Consider the following 7,203-nt stretch of genomic DNA (forward strand, 5'->3'; position numbering starts at 1 on the left):
CCTGAGCACCCATCATCTCCAGTATCAACAACCAAGGTCCCCACCCCGTGAATTTACAATTTAGTCATGTTATCCAAAGTGACTTACAGAAGGCACAGACAGAGATTCGCAGCAAACATACAGTAAACTGCATTTTTCGAGCGACGTAGATAGAATCTCTTGGACTCTAAACACCCTCTACGTTATCAGCAGCACACGGGCCAAAAACGTCGAATCATTTCCAAAACATTCTAACGTTGTTATCTCTTGAGGACGTCAAAAGCCCCCTTCAGTGGCCTGGCGGAGAGGAGACGCTTCCAGCCCCGTCCCCCTCCTTATCTCTGCCATCCAGCAGCCTCTGAGTGAGGAGACACAGGGGCCAGCCTTCATCCAGCCAGCCGTGCCCTGCAGCGGTGCTCCCTCTAGTGGATCTGTGAGCTCCCTCTAGTGGACCTGTGCCCCCTCTAGTGTCCTCCATGTCCCTCCATGTCCCGCCCCCAGGCTCCGCGGTCTGATCCCTGCTTTGAAGTCCTTCTGAGTGGCAGGTGAATGAGGTCGACGCCACCAACCAGATGAAAGGTGAAGTGAAATGTCAGCGGAGGGAGTCGTGCTGCTCGGCTCTCGACGGTTCAGACGGTTTGTTTGTCCCGAGAGCAGCCTTTCACGAGAGACCACTTCAAAACTAAATGTCACACCATATCCTATTGTGTTGTTTGTTTTACGTCAAGCTGTGAGCAGAGAGCACACGTACGGTAGTGTACGCTATAAAATATGCTAATTGGAAACCGAACGGCAAAAATACAGAATAGGTCAGGATTAAAGTGGTATTTTCTTTGGTAAAATACGTTTTTTAAGTAGCTCTACATTCCGACAGCCATCACTGATATATAGTGTCTGGTCAGTAACATGGGTCTCCCAGTCCCTCCACTCTGCAGTAAACAACCATCACTGATATAGAGTGTCTGGTCAGTAACATGGGTCTCTCAGTCCCTCCACTCTGCAGTAAACACCCATCACTGATATAGAGTGTCTGGTCAGTAACATGGGTCTCCCAGTCCCTCCACTCTGCAGTAAACAGCCATCACTGATATAGAGTGTCTGGTCAGTAACATGGGTCTCCCAGTCCCTCCACTCTGCAGTAAACAACCATCACTGATATAGAGTGTCTGGTCAGTAACATGGGTCTCCCAGTCCATTGTAATCATGAAAACAAGATAATCGAGATGAAACTATTTATTGCGTTGCTCTCATTTTGTCTTGTGTTGTAAACACAACCAGGCTGGATAAGCTGGTCAGGAAGGCCAGCAGCGTGGTTGGGGTGGAGCTGGACTCCCTAGCGAGGGTGGCGGAGAGGAGGAGCCTTGCTAAGCTCCAGGCCATCAGGGAAAACCCCTCCCACCCACTATACACAGACTTGGCTGACAGGAGGAGCATGTTCAGTGCCAGGCTCACACTACCTAAATGCAGCACTGAACGGCACAGGAAGTCCTTCATTCCGACAGCCATCAGACTATACAATGCATCACTGTGCCTCACTGCATCACTGAGCACAGAGTGGCAGTTACCATCTTCCTGGACTTAGTTTGAAACAGCACTGTGCAATATTACACCTACTGTAGACCTCAGTATATTTTTACTGTATTTATTTACTGTATATTTTATTCCTTTTTTATTCTATTTTACTCTACTCTTATCCTAGGCAACTTGATTTGATTCGTTTTATTATTCTAATTCGTGACCTGTTCTGTCTAAATGTTTAAATGTTGAGCGATTTGCAGTGTCAAATTTCCCACGGGATAATAAAAGTATTTCTATTCTATTCTATTCTATTCACAGGGGGCGCTCTGCCCCCTCCCTCCTCTCTGCCCCCTCCCTCCTCAAAGCCCAAACAGGGAGCCACAGCGCTCTGCCCCCTCCCTCCTCAAAGCCCAAACAGGGAGCCACAGCGCGTTTCTACAGTTATTTTTAATCTACAGTCTTTGGTGACAGAAAGGCAGCCTTTGGTCGAGAAGAACGGCAAAACGAATTGCTGTCGTCATGTGATGTTCTCAAATCAAGTCATCGAGTTTAATAATCGTGATTTCAATATCAATTAAAATAATCGTGATTATGATTTGTGCCATTATGGAGCAGGACTATGACCGTTGGACCGCAGCCAGGGGAGCAGAGCTTACGGTACGTGACATAGTTCTTCCTGGCTGGCACTGACCCTGAGTCAGCCAGACCGGTGCACAGGGAGTGGACGGACACTCATTGAGCTGACCCTGAGTCAGCCAGACCGGTGCACAGGGAGCAGACGGACACTCACTGAGCTGGACGACTGCCAACACAAAGGACAGTCACAAAGTCACACTGTCCACTGAACTCTCGCACTGAAGAACCATATAAATCCATCGAGACTTAACATCTTTAGATAATAAAGTACTCAACCTCTACTGTCTTTAACTAAGAATGAACACAACACTCTAACTCACCATCTTTAGATAATAAAGTACTCAACCTCTGTCTTTAACTATGAGTGAACACAACACTCTAACTCACCACCTTTAGATAATAAAGTACTCAACCTCTACTGTCTTTAACTATGAATGAACACAACACTCTAACTCACCATATTTAGATAATAAAGTACTCAGCCTCTACTGTCTTCAACTATGAATGAACACAACACTCTAACTCACCATATTTAGAGAATAAAGTACTCAACCTCTACTGTCTTTAACTATGAGTGAACACAACACTCTAACTCACCATCTGTAGATAATAAAGTACTCAACCTCTACTGTCTTTAACTATGAATGAACACAACACTCTAACTCACCATCTTTAGATAATAAAGTACTCAGCCTCTACTGTCTTTAACTATGAATGAACACAACACTCTAACTCACCATCTTTAGAGAATAAAGTACTCAACCTCTACTGTCTGTAATTACTGTATGAATGAACACAACACTCTAACTTACCATCTTTAGATAATAAATTACTCAACCTCTACTGTCTTTAACTATGAATGAACACAACACTGTAACTCACCATCTTTAGACAATAAAGTACTCAACCTCTACTTTCTGTAATTACTGTATGAATGAACACAACACTCTAACTTACCATCTTTAGATAATAAAGTACTCAACCTCTACTGTCTTTAACTATGAGTGAACACAACACTCTAACTCACCATCTTTAGATAATAAAGTACTCAACCTCTACTGTCTTTAACTATGAGTGAACACAACACTCTAACTCACCATCTTTAGATAATAAATTACTCAACCTCTACTGTCTTTAACTATGAACACAACACTCTAACTCACCATCTTTAGATAATAAATTACTCAACCTCTACTGTCTTTAACTATGAATGAACACAACACTGTAACTCACCATCTTTAGACAATAAAGTACTCAACCTCTACTTTCTGTAATTACTGTATGAATGAACACAACACTCTAACTTACCATCTTTAGATAATAAAGTACTCAGCCTCTACTGTCTTTAACTATGAGTGAACACAACACTCTAACTCACCATCTTTAGATAATAAAGTACTCAACCTCTACTGTCTTTAACTATGAATATAACTATGAATGAACACAACACTCTAACTAACCATCTTTAGATAATAAAGTTCTCAACCTCTACTGTCTTTAACTACTGTATGAATGAACACAACACTCTAACTCACCATCTTTAGATAATAAAGTACTCAACATCTACTGTCTTTAACTATGAATAACTATGAATGAACACACCAATCTAACTCACCATCTTTAGATAATAAAGTACTCAACCTCTACTGTCATTAACTATGAATGAACACAACACTCTAACTAACCATCTTTAGATAATGTTTGAAAACACGGTTCCTCTGAAAACTTAAAACAGACTTATATGGTTCCTCATCTGAGGTCAATGGAAATGGACTGCATTTATATAACACATTTTTACAACGTATGCCTCACATTCACCCATTCACTCACACATTCACACACCGACGGCAGAGGAGACCATGCAAGGTGCCGACCTGCTCATCGGGAGCAGTTAGGGGGTTAAGTGTCTTCGCTCAAAGACACTTCGACACGTTGTTGGGAGGAGCTGTAATAGAAACTGGAACCTAATACTCCATTTGTTACTCAATCCGTCTCACACAGATCCACATCGCAATTCAACAAAGTGTCGATCAGAACTAGGGCTGTCCCCGACTAAGGATTTGTATAGTCGACTTGAAAAAACAGAGAAAAGTATAATTATTATTATTATTTTTTTTATCATTCCATTTGGGCTGTGGGGGGTGCTTAATGTCTGAAGGAGTCGACTGAAGGCTTCTTGTCCTCTGCAAAAGCATGCAATTGGTCCACTGATGGATACATCTTGATATTTGTCTAGTCTAGTGTGTTCATTAGATTAGATGGGTGAAATCCACTTTCAGTGCCTCTGTGCCCGTTTTCGTAGGCAGTTAGCCTCTGGTATGTGCGCCATTAGCGTTAGCCACGCGTCTAGGCCTATTCTCTTTTGGAATGAATGATACATATATATATATTTTTTTTTTAATTATTATTTTTCTTTTTGTATTCGACTAAGAGGTTGGCAGTCGACTACGGCTCCTTTCGATCGATTAGTCGACTATTCAACTAATCGGGGTCAGCCCTAATCAGAACACAATTACTATACGCCCAAACGTGCTCCAGAATGAGGTGCATTACACCCACACGTGCTGCAGAATGAGGTGCATTACACCCACACGTTCTCCAGAATGAGGTGCATTACATCCAAACGTGCTGCAGAATGAGGTGCATTACACCTACACATGCTCCAGAATGAGGTGCATTACACCCACACGTTCTCCAGAATGACCTGCATTACACCCACACGTACTCCAGAATGAGGTGCATTACACCCACACGTTCTCCAGAATGACCTGCATTACACCCACACATGCTCCAGATTGAGGTGCATTACACCTACACATGCTCCAGAATGAGGTGCATTACACCCACACGTGCTCCAGAGTGAGGTGCATTACACCCACACGTGCTCCAGAATGAGGTGCATTACACCCACACATGCTCCAGAATGAGGTGCATTACACCCACACATGCTCCAGAATGACCTGCATTACACCCACGCATGCTCCAGAATGAGCTGCATTACACCCACACATGCTCCAGAATGAGGTGCATTACACCCACACATGCTCCAGAATGACCTGCATTACACCCACGCGTGCTCCAGAATGAGCTGCATTACACCCACACATGCTCCAGAATGAGGTGCATTACACCCACACATGCTCCAGAATGAGCTGCATTACACCCACACATGCTCCAGAATGACCTGCATTACACCCACACATGCTCCAGAATGACCTGCATTACACCCACACGTGCTCCAGATTGAGGTGCATTACACCCACACGTGCTCCAGATTGAGGTGCATTACACCCACACATGCTCCAGAATGACCTGCATTACACCCACACGTGCTCCAGACTGAGGTGCATTACACCCACACATGCTCCAGATTGAGGTGCAGTGGCTTGGTGGAGGTGAGCTGCTCTACAGTCAGCAGTGTCTTGGTGGAGGAGAGCTGCTCTACAGTCAGCAGTGTCTTGGTGGAGGTGAGCTGCTCTACAGTCAGCAGTGTCTTGGTGGAGGAGAGCTGCTCTACAGTCAGATCAGTGTCTTGGTGGAGGAGAGCTGCTCTACAGTCAGATCAGTGTCTTGGTGGAGGAGAGCTGCTCTACAGTCAGCAGTGTCTTGGTGGAGGAGAGCTGCTCTACAGTCAGATCAGTGTCTTGGTGGAGGAGAGCTGCTCTACAGTCAGATCAGTGTCTTGGTGGAGGAGAGCTGCTCTACAGTCAGATCAGTGTCTTGGTGGAGGAGAGCTGCTCTACAGTCAGCAGTGTCTTGGTGGAGGAGAGCTGCTCTACAGTCAGATCAGTGTCTTGGTGGAGGAGAGCTGCTCTACAGTCAGATCAGTGTCTTGGTGGAGGAGAGCTGCTCTACAGTCAGCAGTGTCTTGGTGGAGGAGAGCTGCTCTACAGTCAGATCAGTGTCTTGGTGGAGCTGAGCTGCTCTACAGTCAGATCAGTGTCTTGGTGGAGGTGAGCTGCTCTACAGTCAGCAGTGTCTTGGTGGAGGAGAGCTGCTCTACAGTCAGCAGTGTCTTGGTGGAGGTGAGGCTGCTCTACAGTCAGATCAGTGTCTTGGTGGAGGTGAGCTGCTCTACAGTCAGATCAGTGTCTTGGTGGAGGAGAGCTGCTCTACAGTCAGCAGTGTCTTGGTGGAGGAGAGCTGCTCTACAGTCAGATCAGTGTCTTGGTGGAGGTGAGGCTGCTCTACAGTCAGCAGTGGCTTGGTGGAGGTGAGCTGCTCTACAGTCAGCAGTGTCTTGGTGGAGGAGAGCTGCTCTACAGTCAGCAGTGTCTTGGTGGAGGAGAGCTGCTCTACAGTCAGCAGTGTCTTGGTGGAGGAGAGCTGCTCTACAGTCAGATCAGTGTCTTGGTGGAGCTGAGCTGCTCTACAGTCAGCAGTGTCTTGGTGGAGGAGAGCTGCTCTACAGTCAGATCAGTGTCTTGGTGGAGGAGAGCTGCTCTACAGTCAGCAGTGTCTTGGTGGAGGTGAGCTGCTCTACAGTCAGATCAGTGTCTTGGTGGAGGAGAGCTGCTCTACAGTCAGATCAGTGTCTTGGTGGAGCTGAGCTGCTCTACAGTCAGCAGTGTCTTGGTGGAGGAGAGCTGCTCTACAGTCAGATCAGTGTCTTGGTGGAGGAGAGCTGCTCTACAGTCAGATCAGTGTCTTGGTGGAGCTGAGCTGCTCTACAGTCAGATCAGTGTCTTGGTGGAGGAGAGCTGCTCTACAGTCAGATCAGTGTCTTGGTGGAGGAGAGCTGCTCTACAGTCAGATCAGTGTCTTGGTGGAGCTGAGCTGCTCTACAGTCAGATCAGTGTCTTGGTGGAGGTGAGCTGCTCTACAGTCAGCAGTGTCTTGGTGGAGGAGAGCTGCTCTACAGTCAGATCAGTGTCTTGGTGGAGGTGAGCTGCTCTACAGTCAGCAGTGTCTTGGTGGAGGTGAGCTGCTCTACAGTCAGCAGTGTCTTGGTGGAGGAGAGCTGCTCTACAGTCAGATCAGTGTCTTGGTGGAGGAGAGCTGCTCTACAGTCAGATCAGTGTCTTGGTGGAGGTGAGCTGCTCTACAGTCAGCAGTGTCTTGGTGGAGGAG

Source organism: Notolepis coatsorum (assembly GCF_963971535.1).
Source record: "Notolepis coatsorum genome assembly, chromosome: 6".
In the NCBI taxonomy this organism is placed as follows: domain Eukaryota; kingdom Metazoa; phylum Chordata; class Actinopteri; order Aulopiformes; family Paralepididae; genus Notolepis; species Notolepis coatsorum.